Source organism: Eumetopias jubatus, unplaced genomic scaffold (assembly GCF_037043125.1).
Source record: "Eumetopias jubatus isolate StellerSeaLion01/CBP00866 unplaced genomic scaffold, mEumJub1_p1.0 scaffold_13, whole genome shotgun sequence".
Classification (NCBI taxonomy): domain Eukaryota; kingdom Metazoa; phylum Chordata; class Mammalia; order Carnivora; family Otariidae; genus Eumetopias; species Eumetopias jubatus.
In genome coordinates, this window is record NW_028274819.1 from 57,989,388 (window position 1) to 58,011,471 (window position 22,084).

General features: G+C 38.4%; 1 protein-coding gene across 2 annotated transcripts in view; it reads left to right on the plus strand.

The window, feature by feature from the left end:
* ACER3 (alkaline ceramidase 3) overlaps positions 1–22,084 on the plus strand; it is a 161,240-nt gene that overhangs the window by 70,068 nt on the left and 69,088 nt on the right. The window lies entirely within an intron of this gene.

The following is a 22,084-nucleotide window of genomic DNA, read 5'->3' on the forward strand; positions in this document are numbered from 1 at the left end:
CTGAAATTATCTTAACATTATGCTTTTTGTTTAGGGGGAAGTTAAGTGGATTGCATACTAGGTTAATAACCTTTTAGATTATCGCAATTAAAGTTAGTAATGAAACAGACATAAAATCAATGTGCTGTGGAAAAGACCTTTGGAAATCATTTTATAACCAGCTTATAACTTATTTATTACCCTTCTTTTTGGTTCCAGTTTCAGACATTGCCAGACATTGCCAGAAACACCAATGGTCTTTTTTTTCCTAATTTGTTGAAAAAGTAATATGATAGTAATATCAAAAGAAAAGAAATATTAGCCAAAAGAAACAGTGTTTTCATTTTTTAGTTAATATATCTTAATCTTTGTGCATATGCAGTTGTGGTTTTTATGTGACTACTCTGAATGAACATGCCCAGCCTGGTAGCCAACACCCAGGGACAGGCTCAACCAGAGAAGCGAGAATCACAGATAGCTAAGTAGCCTCTGTAGTCAGGAAACTGGAAGTGGGGAAATGAGATGGCCAGGAAAGTAGCCTTGTAGAAAGTAAAATTAACGAGTAGAAAGCCTGACGAGATACAGCTGAAGGCAGAAAGCAGGCAGCTGTAATGACTCTTAATCTGGTTCCTATGGCCTCACTTGTGACTTAATTTTATTTTTTTTAAAGATTTTATTTATTTATTTGAGAGAGAGAGAATGAGAGACAGAGAGCATGAAAGGGAGGAGAGTCAGAGGGAGAAGCAGACTCCCTGCTGAGCAGGGAGCCCGAGGTGGGACTCGATCCCGGGACTCCAGGATCATGACCTGAGCCGAAGGCAGTCGCTTAACCAACTGAGCCACCCAGGCGCCCACTTGTGACTTAATTTTAAATGTTTTAGGCTGGAGCCAGAATAAGACAATAATTGATTGACAATTATTTTCTGAAAAAATAAATACTAAAAAAATCATGGCATCTAGTCTCATTTCTGTTATTGTCATGTCCGTTGTTCCTGCTGCAGCTCCATTCTGTTTTACATACCTTAACCTCCCTAAGGTGTCCTAACATTCCCCTTAATTGGCTATAGATAGCCTTAAACAGATTATTTTGGTTCTTCCTTCAATTACCATATTATCTCTCATCCATTATTATCATTTTATATTCTTACTTTTCCTCTACCTGTGGAACATTTGTTCCTTAACCTGCCTGATGACTTGGATAGATGTTCCAGTTCCGAAACAGTATGAATAGTACTAAAGCAAATCACTCACATAGGAGTATTTGATGGGCAAAGTATATTTGGAGCACGGCAGACAAGAGCTTTCTGCCTCCCAATTCTTTCTTTTTAAAAATTGAGGTATTATTTCATATATAGTAGAATGTGCAAATCTTAAGTATACATACAGCTGGAGATTTTACCCATGTAAACACCACCCAGACCAAGATACAGAAACTTTTAATTACCCCAGAAAGTTCCCTTATGCTCTTTTTTAGGCAATATCTCCCCCAAAGATAACTACTATTTTTTTTTAAGATTTTATTTGTTTGACAGAGAGCACAAGTAGGCAGAGCAGCACACAGAGGGAGAGGGAGAAGCAGGCTTCCTGCTGAGCAGAGAGCCCAATGCGGGGCTCAATCCGAGGACCCTGGGATCGTGATCAGAGCTGAAGGCCAACGCTCACCCAACTGAGCCACCCAGGCGCCCCCCAAAGATAACTACTATTCTGACTTCCATTTCCATATACTAATTTGCATGTTCTTGAACTTTATGTAAATGGAGTCACGGAGTATATATTTTGGCATCTGCCTTCTTTAACTTGATGTAATGTTTTTGAGATTCATCTATATTTATATTGTTTATATCAATAGTTCATTTTTTTATTGATATGTAATATTCCATTGTGTGAATATAATATAATTCATTTGCTCATTTTCCTGTTAATGAGCATTTGGGTTGTTTTTGGTTTGGGATTTTTATGAAAAAAGATTCTGTGGATACTCTTGTATATGTCTCTTTTTTTTTCTTTTAAAGATTTTATTTATTTAGAGAGAGAGCATGAGGGAGGGAAGGGCAGAGAGAGAAGAGAATCTTAAGCAGACTCCATGCTGAACGCGGAGCCCAACACGGGGCTCAATCCCTGGATCCTGAGATCACAACCTGAGGTGAAACCAAGAGTCAGACACTTAACCGACTGCACCACCCAGGTGCCCCTCTTGTATATGTCTTTTGATGGATGTATGTACTCATCTCTTTTGGATATATGTCTAAGTGTAGAATTGCTAGGTCATAGGGAAGTCTGTGTTTAAATTATTAGACACTGCCAAACAATTTTTTAAATGGTTGAACCATTTTATATTCCTACCAACAATATCTGCAAGTTCCTGTTATTCCATATTGTTGCCCATACTTGTCAGTCTTTGTAATTTTAGTCATTCTGGTTTGGTGTGTAGTGGTGTCTCACTGAGGTTTTAATTTGTGTTTCTCCGTTGAGTAATGATGTTGAGCACTTGTCAAAAGCTTGTTGACCTGTTGGATATCATCTTTTGTAATGTGCCTCTACAAGTCTTTTGCCCATTTTAAAATTGGGTTGTCTTTTTCTTACTGATTTTTGTATCATAGTTTCTGGATTAATTCTTTGTCAGATTATGTATTGTGAATATGTTTTCCCAGTTTCTAACTTGCTTTTTTACGTTTCTAATAGAGGCTTCAGAGGAGCCAAAGTTCTTTGGCAAGAGTTTTTAAAGGCACCTCAAACACTAATTTATTAACTAATATACTAGCCATCTGTTGGTAATTGTGTTGGTTTTCTATTGCTACTCTAACAAAGCACCACAAATTAAGTGGCTTAAAACAATAAATTATCTTGTACTGTAGATTAGAATTCTAACACAAGTCTCACTGGGCTAAAATTATAAGATTGGCAGATCTGTGTTTCTTTCTGAATCTCTAGGAGAGAGGCAGTTTCCTTGTCTTTTCCAGTTTTTATGGCTTATGGCCCCTTTCTAGCATTCCCTAGCATTCCTAGGCTCATGGCCCCTTTCCTGTATCTTCAAAGCTAGTAACTTTATATCTCTGAGCATTCTTCCATAGTCACATCTCCCAAAGGCTCCTGCTTTTGAGGATTCAGGTGATTAGGTTGGGCATACTATAATAATCTAGGATAATCTCCTCAACTCAAGGTCCTTAATTTAATCACATTTGCAAAGTCATTTTTTGCCATTTAAGGTATGGTGACATATTCACAGGTTCTAGGGCTGGGATGTAGACATCTTTGGAAGCCATTATTCTGTCTACCACCATAATGTAGTTACTACTGTAGTCCATGAGTTACTAAACTAATGTAGCAGCCCATCTGCTACTAATGTTGCAGCATCCTCATTGGGAGTGGGATGGGAGAAAGTAATCCAAAATAACACTGATAAGGCTAAATAAGATATACAGGCCTCTGTATGTATGTGTGTTACTATAATAAGGTAAGTAGTAGGTTAGAAAAGAGAATTTGCAATTCCCCTTAGGATAGGTAGGAAACAATTAGAAAAACTCTTATTAAATATCCTAAATGGCTTCCCATCAGTTTAAGGATAAAGTCCATACTTCTTAGGACAACTCTCCAAAGCTCATTCTCTTTTTTTTAAATTTTTTATTGTTATGTTAATCACCATATATTACATCATTTGTTTTGGTGTAGTGTTCCATGATTCATTGTTTGTTCATAACACCCAGTCTCCATGCAGAATGTGCCCTCTTTAATACCCATCACCAGGCTAACCCATCCCCCTACCCTCCTCCCCTCTAGAAACCTCAGTTTGTTTTTCAGAGTCCATCATCTCTCCTGGTTCATCTCCCCCTCTGACTTACTCCCCTTCATTCTTCCTCTCCTGCTATCTTCTTCTTTTTCTTTTTTCTTTTTTTTTTTTTTAAGATTTTATTTATTTGAGAGAGAGAATGAGAGATAGAGAGCACGAGAGGGAAGAGGGTCAGAGGGAGAAGCAGACTCCTTGCTGAGCAGGGAGCCCGATGCGGGACTCGATCCAGGGACTCCAGGATCATGACCTGAGCCGAAGGCAGTCGCCTAACCAACTGAGCCACCCAGGCGCCCTCTTTTTCTTTTTTCTTAAAATATGTTGTGTTATTTGTTTCAGAAGTACAGATCTGTGATTCAACAGTCTTACACAATTCACAGCGCTCACCGTAGCACATACCCTCCCCAATGTCTTATCACCCAGCCACCCCATCCCTCCCACCCCCGACCACTCCAGCAACCCTCAGTTTGTTCCTGAGATTAAGAATTCCTCATATCAGTGAGGTCATATGATACATGTCTTTCTCTGATTGACTTATTTCACTAAGCATAACACCCTCCAGTTCCATCCACGTCGTTGCAAATGGCAAGATCTCATTCCTTTTGATGGCTGCATAATATTCCATTGTGTATATATAACACTTCTTCTTTATCCATTCATCTGTCGATGGACATTTTGGCTCTTTCCACAGTTTGGCTATTGGGGACATTGCTGCTATAAACATTGGGGTGCACATACCCCTTCGGGTCCCTACATTTGTATCTTTGGGGTAAATACCCAGTAGTGCAATCAAAGCTCATTCTCTTAATCACTATGCTCTACTGCCTCTCTAATATGGTAGTGCATTTTGTTTCTCATGTGAATGCTAACTTCACAAGTAAAGTAGGATCATGCATGCCCTGTAATTGTAGCTGGCAGTATTTTGACACCACCAAATTAACACCAAAATCTCTAACCTGAGGTCATAATTTTAAAATAATCACACTTTATACCATTAATGCCTTTGCTATTTTATAGTAATATGCCCTTCTCCTTTTCATTTATTCTAGGTCCCTTCTTATACATTTTGGTAAATAATGGTAGAATTTAAAAAGAACTCATAGTATTTCTTGGGCCGTTAATTTTCTGTCATGGCAAATAAGCTAACCTACTTCTAAAATCTAATGACTCTATTCTTTATGTACATGAATTTTTTAATAGCTTGAGTTAGGGGTTATAAAATAAAATTTGTTGATGCCTGTTGTATGGCAGGTACATGCTAGGTAATCCTCATAGCAACCTTTCATGATAAACATTGTTATCCTTATTTTATAGCTTAGGCACCTGAGTCTCAAAGAGAGTTAACCATCTTGCCAAAGTGGTGGACTTGGGATTCTAGTTTAGATCTGATTCCAAAGCCCTTGTACACTCTTTCCAGGTGTGGTCAGTCAAATGGATCAAAGTAAATGGGTATCTGTATTCTCTTGTAACCTTGAAAAACTTTGGTAGCATGCCAAAATATTTGAATCAAAAGGTTCCAACTCAGTGAAATTCTATTATATGCTTGAGAGACTCTTAAAATTGTACTGAAGTGCTGTGAATATGAACATCTAATTAGAAGATGTACAGTGACCTTCCTATTCTAATTCCGTTACTGTTTTGATTGCCTCAGTTTTCACTTTAGCCATGGCCATGTAGGGAAACTTGTCCCTGTTACTGGTTTTTTGGAATGTTCTAGATAATTACTACAAATGTGAATTTTCTTTTTTTATTATTTTTTTAAAATGTGAATTTGATTTTAACTTTGATGCCTCGGACTTTTAAAGGGAAACGTCGTGATGAAATGTTGGCTAAGAGTCACCCTTACATTAATTGTTTATTCTCCAATGTGATTGAATCGGTTTGCAGATAGAAGAAAAGGAAAATGCTTAGATAGAAGTATCTCCAGGATTTCTAATTTGTATAATTAATTTAAGGATCAATGAATGTTGTTTTGTTTTCACACATTTCACATTTGTTCCTTTGGCTTAAATAACTCAACCTCTCTATTGAATTTCTTATTTGCTCCAGTTTGGATGCTATTCAGAAAATATACACCTGTTGAGACAAATTGTAGTGTGTCAATGGTGAGAACTGGTTTACTGTGCTAAATTTCACCATTATTCTTCGGCCGAGCATGCCACTTTCGGTTCAACCATTTTCTCTTTAAAAGAGATAACCTATTTGAGGGGCACCTGGGTGGTGCAGTCAGTTGAACAACTGACTCGATTGCAGCTCAGGTCATGATCTTGGGGTCCTGAGATCTACCCTGTGCTGGGCGCCGAGCTAGGTGCTTGGGATTCTCTCTGTCTCTCTCTTAAATAAATAAATAAGTAAGTAAGTAAGTAAGTAAATAAGTAAGTAAGTAAGTAAATCAATCAATCAGTCTTAAAAAAAGGATAACCTATTTGAAAATCTGTGTGCCTTGGCACTTTGGTCCTAATTTGGACTCTGCCTTACTAGCCTCATCTTCCACAAATACTCTCCCACAAGTATTGTACACTTCACATCAAACTACTTGCTGTTTTTAGTACCATCTATATTTTTACATCTCTGTCTTTAACCTCTTTTGTCTGGTAAATTCAGCATGTCTGTCCTTTAGGACTTGGTGTACTGTGTTTTCCTCTGGAAAGCTTGCCTTTAAACCTTCCTCAGTCCCTTATAGAATTGGATGACCCTATTCTGTGCTCCCACTGAGTACAATGCATATCTTTCCCACAGCATTTAATATATGCCATATTGTAATTATTTGTCTACTTTTAATTTTTTAAATTCAATTAATTAACATAATATATTATGGTTTCTGAGGTAGTAGAGGTCAGTGATTCATCAGTCTTATATAATACCCAGTGCTCATTATGTCACATGCCCTCCTTAATGTCTATCACCCAGTTCCCCCATTCCCCCACCTCCCTCCCCTCCAGCAACCCTCAGTTTGTTTCCTATGATTAAGAGTCTCTTATGGTTTGTCTCCCTCTCTGGTTTCTTCTTGTTTTCTTTTTTCCTCTCTTCCTCTATGATCCTCTGTTTTGTTCCTTAAATCCCACATATAAGTGAGATCATATGATAGTTGTCTTACTCTGATTGACTTATTTCACTTAGCATAATGCCCTCTAGTTCCATCCACGTTGTTGCAAATGGCAAGATTTCATTTTTTTTTTTAATGGCTGAGTAGGATTCCGATGTATATGTATACCACATCTTCTTTATCCATTCATCTGTCAGTGGACATCTGGGCCCTTTCCATAGTTTGGCTATTGTGGACATTGCTGCTATGAATATTGGGGTCCCTTCAGATTACTACATTTGTGTCTTTGGGGTAAATATCCAGTAGTGCAATTGCTGTGTCATAGGGTAGCCCTATTTTCAACTTTTTGAGGAACCTCCATACTGTTTTTCACAGTGGCTGCACCAGCTTGCATTCCCACCAACAGTGTAAGAGGGCTCCCATTTCTCCACATCCTCACCAACATCTTTCGTTTCCTGACTTGTTAATTTTAGCCATTCTGACTGGTGTGAAGTGGTATCTCATTGTGGTTTTGATTTGTATTTCCCTGATACCAAGTGATGTTTTCATGTGTCTGTCAGCCATTTGTATATCTTCTTTGGGGAAATGTCTGTTCATGTCTTCTGCCCATTTCTTGACTGGATTCTTTGTTTTTTTGGATGTTGAGTGTGATAAGTTCTTTATAGACCTTGGATACTAGCCCTTTATCTGATATGTCATTTGCAAATATGTTCTCCCATTCTGTTGGTTGTCTTTTGGTTTTATTGACTGTTTCCTTTGGTCTGCAAAAGCTTTTTATCTTGATGAAGTCCCAGTAGTTCATATTTGCCTTTGTTTCCCTTGCCTTTGGAGACATGTCTAGCAAAAAGTTGCTGCGGCCGAGGTCAAAGAGGTTGCTGCTTGTGTTCTCCTTTAGGGTTTTGATGGATTGCTGTCTCACATTTGGGTCTTTCATCCATTTTGAGTCTATTTTTGTGTGTGGTGTAAGGAAATGGTCCAGTTTTATTCTTCTGCATGTGGCTGTACAATTTTCTCAACACCATTTGTTGAAGACACTGTCTTTTTTCCATTGGATATTCTTTCCTGCTTCGTCGAAGATGAGTTGACCATAGAGTTGAGGGTCCATTTCTGGGCTCTCGATTCTGTTCCATTGATCTATGTGTCTGTTTTGGTGCCACTACCATACTGTCTTGATGATTACAGCTTTGTAACAGAACTTGAAATCCAAAATGGTGATGCCACCAGCTTTGCTTTTCTTTTTCAACATTCCTCTGGCTATTCGGGGTCTTTCCCTACTTCCATACAAGTTTTAAGATTATTTGTTGCAGCTCTGTGAAAAAATTTGATGGCATTTTGATAGGGATTGCATTGAATGTGTAGATTGCTCTAGGTAGCATAGACATTTTCACAATATTTTTTCTTCCAATTCATGAGCATGGATTCCATTTCTTTGTGTCTTCTTCAGTTTCTTTCATGAGTATTCTGTAGTTTTCTGAGTACAGATCCTTTGCCTCCTTGGTTAGATTTATTCCTAGGTATCTTATAGTTTTGGTGCAATTGTAAATGGGATCAACTTCCTAATTTCTCTTTCTTCTGTCTCGTTGTTAGTGTACAGAAATGCAACTGATTTCTGTATATTGACTTTATATCCCGCCACTTTGCTGAATTCCTGAATGATTTCTAGCAATTTTGGGGTGGAATTGGTTTTCCACATAAAGTATCATGTCATCTGCAAAGAGTGGGAGTTTGACTTCTTTGCCAATTCAGATGCTTTTTATTTCTTTTTGTTGTCTGATTGCTGAAGCTAGGACTTCTAGTACTATGTTGAACAGCAGTGGTGATAGTGGACATCCTGCCGTGTTCCTGACCTTTGGGGAGAAGTTCTCAGTTTTTCCCCATTGAGAATGATAATCACTGTGGGCTTTTCATAGATGGCTTTTATGATATTGAGGTATGTACCCTCTATCCCCACACTGTGAAGAGTTTTAATAAGGATGCTGTACTTTGTCAAATACTTTTTCTGCATCTCTTGAGAGGATCATATGGTTCTTGTTCTTTCTTTTATTAATGTATTGTATCACATTGATTGAATTGCGGATGTTGAACCAACCTTGCAGCCCAGGGATAATCCCACTTGGTCGTGGGGAACAAGGATTGTTCCTGTTGGATCCTATTGGCTAGTATTTTGGTGAGAATTTTTGCATCCATGTTCATCAGGGATATTGGTCTGTAATTCTCCTTTTTGGTAGGGTCTTTGTCTGGTTGTGGGATCAAGGTGATACTGGCTTCATAGAAAGAGTTTAGAAGTTTTCCTTCCATTTCTATTTTTTGAAACAGCTTCAGAAGAATAGGTATTAGTTTTTCTTTAAATATTTGGCAGAATTACCATGGGAAGCCATCTGGCCCTGGACTGTTGTTTGTTGGGAGATTTTTGATTACTACTTCAATTTCCTTGCTGGTTATGGGTCTGTTCAGGTTTTCTATTTCTTCCTGGTTCAGTTTTGGTAGTTTATACATCTCTAGGGATGAATGCATCCATTTCTTCCAGATAGCCCAATTTGTTGGCATATAGTTACTCATAATATGTTCTTATAATTATTTGTATTTCTTTGGTGTTGGTTGTGATATCTCTTTCGGTCATGATTTTATTTATTTGGGTCCTTTCTCTTTTCTTTTTGATACCTCTGGCCAGGGGGTTATCAATCTTATTAATTCTTTCAAAAAAATTTTTTTTAAGATTTTATTTATTCACTTGAGAGAGAGAGCACAAGCAGGGGAAGAGGCAAAGGGAAGGGGAGAAGCAGACTCCCCGCCAAGCTGGGAGCCTGACATGGGGCTCGATCCCAGGACCTGGAGATCATGACCTGAGCTGAAGGCAGATGCTTAACCATCTGAGCCACCCAGGTGCCCCTTATTAATTCTTTCAGAGAACCAGCTCCTAGTTTCGTTGACCTATTCTACTGTTCTTTTGTTTTCTATTTCATTGATTTCTGCTCTAATCTTTATTATTTCTCTTTTCTTGCTGGGTTTAGGCTTTATTTGCTGTTCTTTCTCCAACTCCTTTAGGTGTAAAGTTCCGTTCTGTACTTGAGACCTTTCTTGTTTCTTGAGAAAGGCTTGTATTGCTATATACTTCCCTCTTAGGACTGCCTTTGCTGCATCCCAAAGGTTTTGAACAGTTGTGTTTTCTTTTTTTGTTTCCATGAATTTTTTAATTCTTCTTTAATTTCCTGGTTGACCCATTCATTCTTTAGTAGGGTGCTCTTTAGCCTCCACGTATTTGAGTTCTTTCCAAATTTTCTCTTGTGATTGAGTTCCAGTTTCAAGGCACTGTTGTCTGAAAATATTCAGGGAATGATCCCAGTCTTTTGCTACTGGTTGAAACCTGATTTGTGACCCAGTTTGTGATCTATTCTGGAGAATGTTCCATGTGCACTTGAGAAGAATATGTATTCTGTTGCTTTAGGATGGAATGCTCTGAATATATCTGTGAAGTCCCATCTGGTCCAGTGTGTCATTCAAAGCCCTTGTTTCCTTATTGATCTTCTGTCCATTTCCATGAGTGGGGTGCCAAAGTCTGCTACTATTATTGTATTATTTTTTGTGTGTTTCTTTAATTTTGTTATTAATTGGCTGCTGCCTTGTTAGGGGCATAAATTTTACAATTGTTAGATCTTCTTGTTGGATAGACCCTTTAATTATGATATAATATCCTTCCTCATCTCTTAAAAACAGTCTTTGGTTTAAAATCTAATTTGTCTGATATAAGGATTGCCACCCCAGCTTTCTTTTGATGTCCATTAGCATGGTAAATGGTTTTCCACCCCCTCACTTTAAATTGGGGGGTGTCTTTGGGTCTAAAATGAGTCTTTTGCAGGACGCCTGGGTGGCTCATTTGGTTAAGTGACCGCCTTCGGCTCAGGTCATGATCCTGGAGTCCTAGGATCGAGTCCCGCATTGGACTCCCCGCTCGGTGGGGAGTCTGCTTCTCCCTCTGACCCTCCCCCCTCTCATGCTCTCTCTGTCTCATTCTTTCCCTCTCAAATAAATAAATAAAATCTTTAAAATAAAATAAAATGAGTCTTTTGCTGACAGCATAGAGTCTTGCTTTTTTATCCAGTTTCTGATACCCTGTGTCTCTTGATTAGGGCATTTAGCCCATTTACATTCAGAGTAACTATTGAATATACCATATTTATACCATTTAATATACCATATTGTAATTATCTGTTTACTTTCTGACTCTCCCCTAATGTTCTTTAGTAGTTAAGGGGGAAAGTGGTTGGACAGATTTAGGCAGGAGCCAGATCATGCAGGGCCAGAGTAAAGAGTCTGGATTTTATTCTAAGAATGTAACATGATCCTATTTATGTTTTTAAAAGATCACCGTGACTGCTTTGTGGAGAATGGATTATGGATGGTTAAGAGTGCCAGCTGGGAGCCTAGTTAACAGACTGTTGCAGTGGCGCAAGTGAGAGGTGATAGTGGTTTAGAGTAGGACAGTGGAGACTGGAGAGTAGTAGATGATTCAGGACATATATTGGAGATAGTGCCTTTCGGGCTTATTAATGTGTTAAATGTGGGAGTTAAAGATTTTCAAATTACTTTCTAGGTTTCTATTTTGAGCAAGTGTCTAGAGAGAAGATCTGGCATTCTGTTTTTATTATGTTGAGTTTGAAATGCCTGTTAGACATTAAATAAAGGTGTTAAAATATGTGAGATTGGAGTTCAGAGGGGGCTTTAGGCATCATTGTCCTAACATTGGTATTTAAAGCTGTGGGAACTGATGAGATCACCCAGGGAATGAATCTAGGAAGGGAAGATGGCCAAAGATTAATATAAATACCATAAGTGCATCACCCAGAGGTAGAACCTGGCATGCATACATCTTAATAGGCCCCTATTTAAAATTTAACCATTTTAAAATTTGTTGCCCATATTTGAAAATTGAGAGTTCCCATGGAAATCCAGATCTTTGGGGCACCTGGGTGGCCCAGTCAGTTGAGCATCTGCCTTTGCCTCAGGTCATGATCCCAGGGTCCTGGGATTGAGCCCCAAGTGGGACTCCCTGCTCGGCGGGGACCAGGGGGTGGGGGGTCTGCATCTTCCTCTCCCTCTGCCCCTCCCCCCACTCATGCTCTCTCTCGCAAATAAATAAAATCTTAAAAAGAAAAAACAAGAAATCCAGGTCTTTGCCTTCTCTGAATAATTAGAAGATGCATCATCACTGAGCTTGTATTTCTTCATGGGAGCAATCAGCCCAAGCTGTTCTCCTTAGAATGGTCTGTATAGTTGACCGCAATCTCTACTGTTACCTTATTGTTCTTCACTTAGCTATTTTACTCAGATGCCTCTCTGGGCATTTGAATTTACAGCCCCTGATTTAGACCTTAAGGATAGAAGGAGCCAACAAAGGAACCTAGGAAGAAGCAATCATGAGCTAAGAAAACCAGGAGAATAGGGCATTACAGAAAACTAGGTAGGAAGGTATTTCAATTATTAAATGCCACTAAGAGATTGAGTAAGATGAAGACAGAAAAGGGCTGTTGTTTTGGTGTGAATGGGTTTGAGGAATAGATGGGAAAGAGAGGTGAGGAAGTGGAGGTAGTTCTTTTGAAAACTCAGGAAAGTGAAGAGGTGTAGGTAATGGGACAGAAGGGTGGCTTTTGGAGATATTAGCGAATATGTGAACAATCCATTAGAGAAGTAGACGTTAATGATGCAGGAGAGAAAGGTGATAATAAATTGAAGCTTTAGGAGAACAGATGATATCCTAGAGCACAAGAGCCCAACTGTGGGCTTGTTAGAAGGAGACATGCTGTTTCAGGGAGGGAAGGAGAGTGTTGGTCCTGAGGTGATGGCAATATGGAATACTGATAGATAAAAATGAGAATCTTCAGTGTTCACGCAGAGCCAGAGAATTATCTTAGGCTAAAGATTTAGACTAAATACAGACAATTATTCATTCATTCATTCATTCAAAGAGAGAGGGAGAGACGGGTAGGGGGAGGGGAAGAGGGAGAAGGAGAGAATTTTAAGCAGTCTCGTTCCAATTTTAGTATATGTGCTGCCAAAGCAAGCACAATTTTAAGCAGTCTCTATGCACAGCATGTAGCCTGACGCAGGCCTTGATCTCACAACCCTGAGATTATGACCTGAGCCAAAGTCAAGAGTTGGTAACTTAACCAACTGAGCCACTCAGGTGCCCCTAGACTTATAGATTTATATAGATTTATTTAGATTAAATATGGATTTTGGAATTTAATCTGTAAAAATCTGATACTTTTCTTAAAGAGTACATAATAGTCATATATAGTCTCAGTGTTGAAAATGAGGAGAATATTACTTTACATTTTATAGGTGAGAACTGAGGGTCAGACGTGGATTTAAGATTGCCCATTGAGCAGAACTGGGGCTTCATCCCCTAGTCATCACGAGTTCCAGTCTTACACTCTTCCTGACATACCCATATCTCTAACTTACTGACCTAAAATCTAAGTGAGCTAGCCATGTACTTTATTTTTTTTTTAAAGATTTTATTTATTTATTTGACAGAGAGAGACACAGCGAGAGAGGGAACATAGCAGGGGGAGTGTGAGAGGGAGAAGCAGACTTCCCACTGAGCAGGGAGCCCGATGTGGGCCTCGATCCCAGGACCCTGGGATCATGACCTGAGCCGAAGGCAGACGCTTAACGACTAAGCCAGGCGCCCCTAGCCATGTACTTTAATCTTAAGGGAACATTAATTGATTTTTTTGATCAGGTTTTAGCATTGTGGTTGGGAGAATATGCTTACTAAATTTGTTTTTTACCACCTTTGTGATTCAAAATTTAAAAAGGAAAAAACAAGTTCCAAAACTGATTTGGAGATTTTTCTTTTGATAGCCTTCTTCAAACCATAGAAAATATGTTCTGTTGAGAAAAAGATAATATTGAACATCTGCAGAATGTTTTTTCCTGTCTTTTCCTGAGTTGAATAATAAAACCTGAAATCATACCTTGCCCTCATTTCTTATCTAATGAAAATAAGTTTGAGTCTTATATATGTGCCTTATGTTTCCACATCTGGCTTTTGAAAGGATTTTGTTTGGTGCCTCTAATCCTGTCTAATTCATATTCTTACCACAAAATAATTCCTTCTTAAGTTTTGGATCAGCCTTGACTCTATTAAAGTTTATACACCAGAAACAGTAGTTTCTGAAGAATAATTTCTAGATACCTGTATCTTGTCAAGACGATTTAATGTACAGCCTTAAATTACAAACTTATTTTTCACTTTAAGATTCATATTCATAGGGGGCGCCTGGATGGCTCAGTCAGCTAAGCGGCTGCCTTCGTCTCAGGTCATGATCCCGGAGTCCTGGGATTGAGCCCCACATTGGGCTCCCTGCTCAGCGGGGAGTCTGCTTCTCGCTCTCCCTCTCCCTGCCACTCTGCCTATTTGTGCTCACATAAGTAAATAAAATAAGTAAATAAAATAAGTAAATAAAATCTTTTAAAAAATATATTTAAACAAAGATTCATATTCATAAATAAAGTCGTTAGTAAAATAAACTACCTAGATATTACTAATTTTGGTGGGGTTTTAAAAATTGTTCTTTTGCTTTTGTGACTTGTTGAGATTTACAGCTAGAAGGGTTTTTTACTCCCTTTTTCCCCATTAAAGCACATAAGCACATCATAGTTTTCCCCTGGATCTGGGTATAGTCAGTATGATAAATTATTTTAAGAGACTCAATTATCATTGTTAATCCTCTTGGTCTCATTTTCCTGTTATGTATATTTGAAGGTTTTATTTTTAAGTAATCTCTACACCCAACGTGGGGCTCGAACTCACAACCCCGAGATCAAGAGTACCACATTCTACCGACTGAGCCAGCCAGGCACCCCTCATTTTCTTTCCAATATTTTAATGTGTCTGGAGAACACCTGGGTTAACCATTGATTAGAGGGGAGATGACCAAAATGCTTCCTGAACTCTCCTTTGATTTCTTGTGAAAGGTGGGCATGTGGCTGAGTTTCCCATCTGGCTCACATTAGAGGTATGCTTTTGGGCATCCTAGTTTATTTTTCTCCTTCCCTTTGCAGACCACCTCCTGCCCTTGTTTCCTGTGCCACAATTTTCCTTAGGTCCTGAGCACAAAACCACAATTTCATCCTTGACTAGTCCCCTTTTGCCCCTTCTCAGAACTCCCATATCCCTTCATTAGCCAAGTCTTCAGGTTCTATCTTTGTGATGTCTAGAATAGCCTCTTTCTTTCCATTTTTGTTGTCATCATTCTAATTGAGAAACTGTATTTTTTTTTTCACCTAGACTTCTCCTTACTAACTTCACAGGTGGCATGGGACACCATGCATTCTCTTCCTAAGTAAAAGTTCTGTTCTTTTGGACATCTGCTGCCCTACAACCTTATCAAAATTCTGATATTTCTCTTAATTGCTTCTAGGACTAGGTGTGACAGAAGGAAAGGCTTTAGGGCAGACAGACTTTGTTTCTAATCTGAGCTTTGCCACTTACTAGCTATTTGATATTTCCAGACATCACTTTCTTTTTGTACAAAATGGGAATAATAATGTGGGAATACCTTGTAGATCTTTTGAAACGTTTGGAGGTAGAGTATATAAAGTAACATACCTAGCACTGGTATTACAGGTGCAAACTAAAAAACACTATATATGCTACCAGCTCACCTTTCTGCCTTATTTTCTCTTCCTCTCTGATACTCAGTCCTATTGAATGAAATGCTTATTCCTAAATATTGTCCACATCTCCATACCTTTACTCAAACTGTATATATGTTCTCCACTTGCATGTTCTCCCTCGCCTTATCTGCCTGCAAATCTCTCTTAAGTTCTATCTCAGATGTCACCTTGTGAGGTAAGCCTTTCTGTTCTTATTGTCCACATTCTACCCAAATAACGTTTTTTCCTCTTTGGAACTCATTTCCCCTATTATTTTTTCAATTCCACGACATTCCTTACCACCCTCTACTACCAATACACATATTCTAATGTGAAGTGCTGGATCATTGAGGAGGAAGAAAAAAAAATCAACCAATTAGCAAGTACTTAATAAGTGTTCTTTATATTTTCAGCCCTGTGCTAGGATTTGGAGATTCTTTAGCGAACTGTAGAGACCTAGATCATGCCTTTATGAATCTTATTCTAACAGTGATCTTTGGCTTTTGATGTTCAGCAAAATCATTGGCAGGCCTTTAAAATACGGGTACCAGAGTATCCACTAAATCAGGAGTTTCTAGAACAAGGGCCTCTAGGTAAAATAGAATTCTCCAAATCTGATAACTAGTGGCCTGGCCAAACACTATTTCTTACATGCCTTGTATGCTTGTCTTAATGGAGGAGGAAGCAGAGGAAGATTTGACTTAGGAGGTGACATTTAAAATGGATATGGGGTATACACAGAAGTATTAAGGGTAAAGGGACATGATGTATCCAATTTACTAATGGTTCATAAAAATAATTATACATGTACACATACATGTATATACGTACATTTATATATACACACACATGTATGTGGATATAGATATCAAAATGTTAGAAATGGTGATTCTGGGGCACCTGGGTGGCTCAGTGGGTTAAGCATCTGCCTTCGGCTCAGGTCATGATCCCAGGGTCCTGGGATCCAGCCCCATGTTGGGCTCCCTGGTCAGCAGAGAGCCTGCTTCTCCCTCTCCCTCTGCCTGCCACTCCTCCTGCTTGTGCTCTCTCTCTCTCTGTCAGATAAATAAATAAAATCTTAAAAAAAGAAATGTTGATTCTGTTGAGTGGAACATATAGAGCAGTTTACTATTCTTTAAACATTTCTGAAGTTTGAAATTGTTTGAAAAGAAGAAGCTAACAGGAATGAGCAAAAGTTAATTGGATCTAGAAATTGTGTAAGATTTCCTGGGTTTTTTTTTTTTTAAGGGTTTTTTTGTTTGTTTGTTTTGTAATCTCTGCTCCTGTCGTGGGGCTCGAACCCACTACCGCAAGATCAAGAGTCTTACACTCTTCCAGCTGAGCCAGCCAGGTGCCCCAAAGTTGTATAACATTTCAATAACCAGAGACACAGATTATAGAATTGGAGGCAGGGTATAAGTATTCCAGGCTGAAAGGACAGGGTAATCTGGAGACCTGCAAAGGCAGAGGAGACTAGAAGTTGATAGTGTGAGATAAGAGACCAGTCAGGTAAGCAGTCAGGTGTGATTGAACTACAAGCTGCAATAAAAGAAATGAGTGGAGCCAGATTATGAAGTTCCATGTATGCCTTGCAAGTTTAGTCTATCATTTAAACTAGTGGCTGCCAAGTAGAATGCTCATAGCCCAAGTGGTAAGGAAAATGATCTGTTGAAGTGCACCAAGAAAACTTTGTAACTTCTATTTGTATATATGTTACCTCTTTCTTTACCTCATCTAAATTTCTATTTTACGTGTTTTAAAAAATATGTAGTATCTTAACACAGTAGTGTATATACAGCTTATAAATAAATATCAGATATGGGGTTGCTAAAATTTTTTTTTGTTGCTATCAAAGTTGAGAGACCACTCCTTTAGACATTTTCCTGCCTTGTAATTAGAGCAATGTTTTTAAAAATGCAAAACTAATTAGTCCCTGTATGTATGCATGTGTATATGTGTGTATACATACATTTGGGTATATGTGTATAGTTTTTCAACAACTTAGTCTTTAGTATAAAGTCCAAATCTGAATCAGATTTTAACATGACTTTAAATGCTCTTCTTAGTCTGCTGCCTACAAATCATGCCAATCTACTCACTGACTGGATCCCTATTACAACATTGTTTATGGTGTAAGCCAAGTTCTTTCAGTTTTTTTAATGCAGGATCCTTCTACATAGAATGGTCTCATTTGTTTAAAAAAAAAATCCTTTTACTTGTTTATCTTCTGTTTATTCTTCAAGCCCTATCTTATGTATTACTTCCCCCAGTAGCCCTCTTCTGACTCCCCAGATGAGGTTGAGTTCCTCTGTTCTGAAATGGCCCCTTTCATATGTTTAAAGGCTTAAAGTTCTGAGGACAGGAACCTTATTTCTCTTGTTCACTCATTTATCCCAGAGGAAATGCTTGGAATGCTGTTGAGGGCCCAGTAAATATTTGTTAAAAAGGAAATGGGGTTGTGCAGCAGCAGGAACTCTCATTCATTTATGGTGGGAATGCAAAATGGTATAGCCACTTTGGAAGACAGTTTGATGGTTTCTTACAAAATTAAATATACTCTCACCATATGATTCAGCGGTCACACTTCTTGGTATTTACCCAGAAGGGTTGAAAGTTTATCTTCACACAAATACCTGCACACAGGTATTTATAGCAGGTTTATTTACAAGGCTGGGCTTGGAAGCAACTTAGATGTCCTTTAGTAGGTGAGTGGATAGGTAAACTGTTAGACCTTTAGACAATGAAATATTTTTTCAGTGCTAAAAAGAAGTGAGGTATCAAACAATGTACAGATAAGAAGGAACCTTAAATGCCTATTATTAAGTGAAAGAATACCTATTGCCAACTGAAAAAAGCTATATACTGTATGATTCCAAGTATATAATATTGTGCAAAAGGCAAAACTATGAAGACAGTAAAAAGATCAGTGGTTGCCAGGGTTCGATAGAAAGAGAGATGAAATGGCAAAGCAAAGAGAATTTAGGGTAATGAAACCATTCTCTATAATATAACGGTGAATACAAGTCTTTATAAATTTGTCCATACCCAAGAGTGAACCATAAAATATAAGCTGTGGACTTTGGGTGATAATGATATACCAATGTAGGTGCATCAGTTGTAACAAATGTACCGTTGTGGTAGGGGATCTTGATAGTGAGGGAGGCTGTGCATGTGAGGAGGCAGAGTTTATATGGAAAATCTTTGTACCTCAATTTTGTTGTGAACCTAAAACTGCTTTTAAAAAGTTCATTAAAAAAAAGACAAATCTATAATATAGAACATTCTACAAGAAAAAAAGAGGGGGGCATGCAGCCGTCATTAGGGAAATGCCAATCAGAACCACAGTGAATACCACTTCAATACATTAGGATGGCTATAATCCGAAAGACAGCCAATAACAAGTATTGGGAGGATGTGGAGAAATTCATATATTGCTCATGGTAAAATGATGCAGCTGCTTTTGAAAAACACTTTGGCAGTTCTTCAAAATGCCAAACACAGAGTTATCATATGACCCACAAATTCCACTCTTAGGTATGTATACCCAAGAGAAATGAAAACAAGTCTGCACAAAAACTTGGACGTGAATGTTCACAGTAGTGTTATTCAAAATAGCCAAAATGTGGAAAAAACCTAAATATCTGTCTTAGCTTGAGCTGCCATAACAGAATACCATAGTCTGGGTGGCTTGAACAACAGACATTTATCTCTCACAGTTCTGGAGGCTGGAAAGTCCAGGATTAAGGTGCTGGCTGATTTGGTTCCTGCTGAGATCTTCTTGGCTTGCAGATGGCTGCCTTCTGCATGTCCTCACATGGCCTCTCCTGATGCATGCAGGCAGATTGAGAGTGAGGTCCTATCTTTTCCTCGTCTTCTCAGGACACTCATCTCATCATGGGGGCCCTACCTTCATAACTTCATCTAAACCTAATTACCTTCTAAAGGCTCCACGCACAATACCATCACATTTGGGGTTAAAGCTTCAACATATAAATTGGTGGGGTGGGGACACAGCATGCAATTTGTAACAAGGTCCATCAACTGGTGAATGGATAAATAAAATGTAGTAAGTTCATAGAATATTCTTCATGCAAGAAATGAAGTACTGATATATGCTATAATATGAATGAACCTTGAAAATAATGCTAAGTGAAAGAAACCAGACAGAAAAGACTACATATTGTATGATTCCATTTATAATAAAAGTCCAGAACAGGCAAATCTATAAAGACAGAAAATACCTTAGTGGTTGTCTAGGGCTAAGGAGTGGGGAGATTTGAGTAGAAATAGGGAGTGACTACTAATAGATATGAGATTGCTCTTTGGGATGATGAAACTGTTCTAAAATTAGATAATGATGATGGTTGCACAGCCCGAACATTAAGAACAGTTGAATTGTGCACCCTAAATTAATTTTATAGTATGTGAATTATATCTCAATAAAGCTGATAAACTTTAGCAAAAACTGATGGTTTGCTTTAAAGCGGCAAAATAGAAAACATTGTGTAGAGAAAGGTGATGCTCTTCCATACATTTCTTTGCATTCTAAGTAGATTGTTGAAGTAAATTGTAGCAATCTCTGAAAATCAGACTTTTAGTGGTATATAATAAAAAGTACAAGAGCATATTTGAAAAGATTTGGACGGGGGCGCCTGGGTGGTGCAGTCGGTTAAACAGCTGTCTTCGGCTCAGGTCATGATCCCAGGATCCTGGGATCAAGCCCTCCATCGGGCTCCTTGCTCAGCGGAGAGCCTGCTTCTCCCTCTCCCTCTGCCTGCCTCTCTGCCGACTTGTGCTCTCTATCTCTCTGTCAAATAAATAAATAAAATCTTTAAAAAAAAAAAAAGGTTTGGACAAAAACAGTTCTTGAGTAAAGCATGATTAAGTGGCCAGTCTACTTTTCAGAATGAATAATCATCCCACTGCATTTTAATTTTTTTACTTCCTAGTATATTATATGACTTTAACTGACAGAGTTTGTGGGCTCCCCCTCCCTTCCATTAATTTACCCACCTTTGCACTTTCTAATTTCTCCTTTGGAAAAAAGACATCAACCATTCTGCTTCCTCATTTCTTTTTTTTTTTTAAGGTTTTGTTTATTTACTTGAGAGAGAATGAGCGAGAGAAAGAGAGAGCACGAGCAGGGGCAGAGGGAGAGGGAGAAGCAGACTCCCTGCTTAAGCAGGGAGCCCAATGTGGGGCTTGGTCCCAGGACCCTGGGATCATGACCTGAGCTGAAGGCAGATGCTTTACCGACTGAGCCACCCACCCCTGCTTCCTTATTTCTTTAGTAAAATGAGTGCAGTAACTGTTTACTTCTCTCATCTCATGTTGAACAGTAAAAAATAATGTGATATTTAGTGATTTTTTTTTTTTTTTTTTTAAAGCAAGAGTAATGGGGCACCTGGGTGGTGCAGTCAGTTAAGCCATCAACTTTTGGTTTCTGCTCAGGTCGTGATCTCAGGGTCGTGAGATTGGGCCCTGTGTTGGGCTCTGTGCTCAGCTTGGAGTCTTGAGGTTCTCTCCCTCTTCCTCTGACCCTTCTGCTTGTGCTCTCTCTCTCTCAAATAAGTAAATAAATCTTAAAAAAATAAAGCTAGAGTAACAAGGGATACTTGAGTGGCTCAGTCGGTTAAGCATCCAACTCTTGGTTCTGGCTTAGTTCATGATCTTAGGGTCGTGGGATCAAGCCCTGTCCCGGACTCCATGCTCACCTTGGAGTCTGCTTGAGATTCTCTCCCTTTTCTTCCTCCTCTGCCCCTCCCCCCGCTCGTGTTGCACATGCGTGCTCAAATAAATAAAATCTTTTTTAAAAAGTAACAAATTTTTGAAATTTTTCTCAAGTGGCTTTGTACAGATTATTTGGCGACACCTCCATTTACCATGTTTGTTGGGCCAACTCTTATACATCCTTAAGGCTAAGTCCCCTGGTTTCTCTTCTCTTCCTTCATAAGTGCCCTCTACTGTTCTCCCATGGTACTCTGTATATCTCTTTATCATATCTCCACCTACTGGCATTTTGTCGGCCTGTGTCTTCCATTAGACTATATGCTTTATTAAGGCCAATGATTGGATCTTATCTTTGTAACTGTAACTGAATTTGACAAATAGGAGGTACTCAGTAAATGCTTGTTGAATTGAACTTAATGTAGAAGGCTTTTTGTCAGGTGTAATAGGGACTGATATTTGGTCAGCTAATTTTTAAAAATTCAAAACAATTATAAAATTATATATATACCTACCTTAAAATTTTTTTAATTAAAACATAGTTATGTAATCTTTGACAATTATTTGATATATAACATGGCCTTGGGATCCTAATTATAGTTCTACTTAGCTTTTCTCGCATTAAAAAACAAAAATTTTTAAAAACCCTAAAATGAAAATAGTTTATTTAAAATAGAGGCATCTGGGAAGAACTTTGAGACCTAAATATGGAATCTTTAGATTTTTACTATTTTTCTCAATCTAACAGGTATCTTACCCACACTTAATTCAAGAGCAATTTTTATTAGCAACTCTCTTTTATTGAGTCTGTTTTAAGCATTTTAAATAGTTTTTGTAGAAACAACAGCTCACTTTTTGCAATCATATTTCTGATAACTTAATACAAT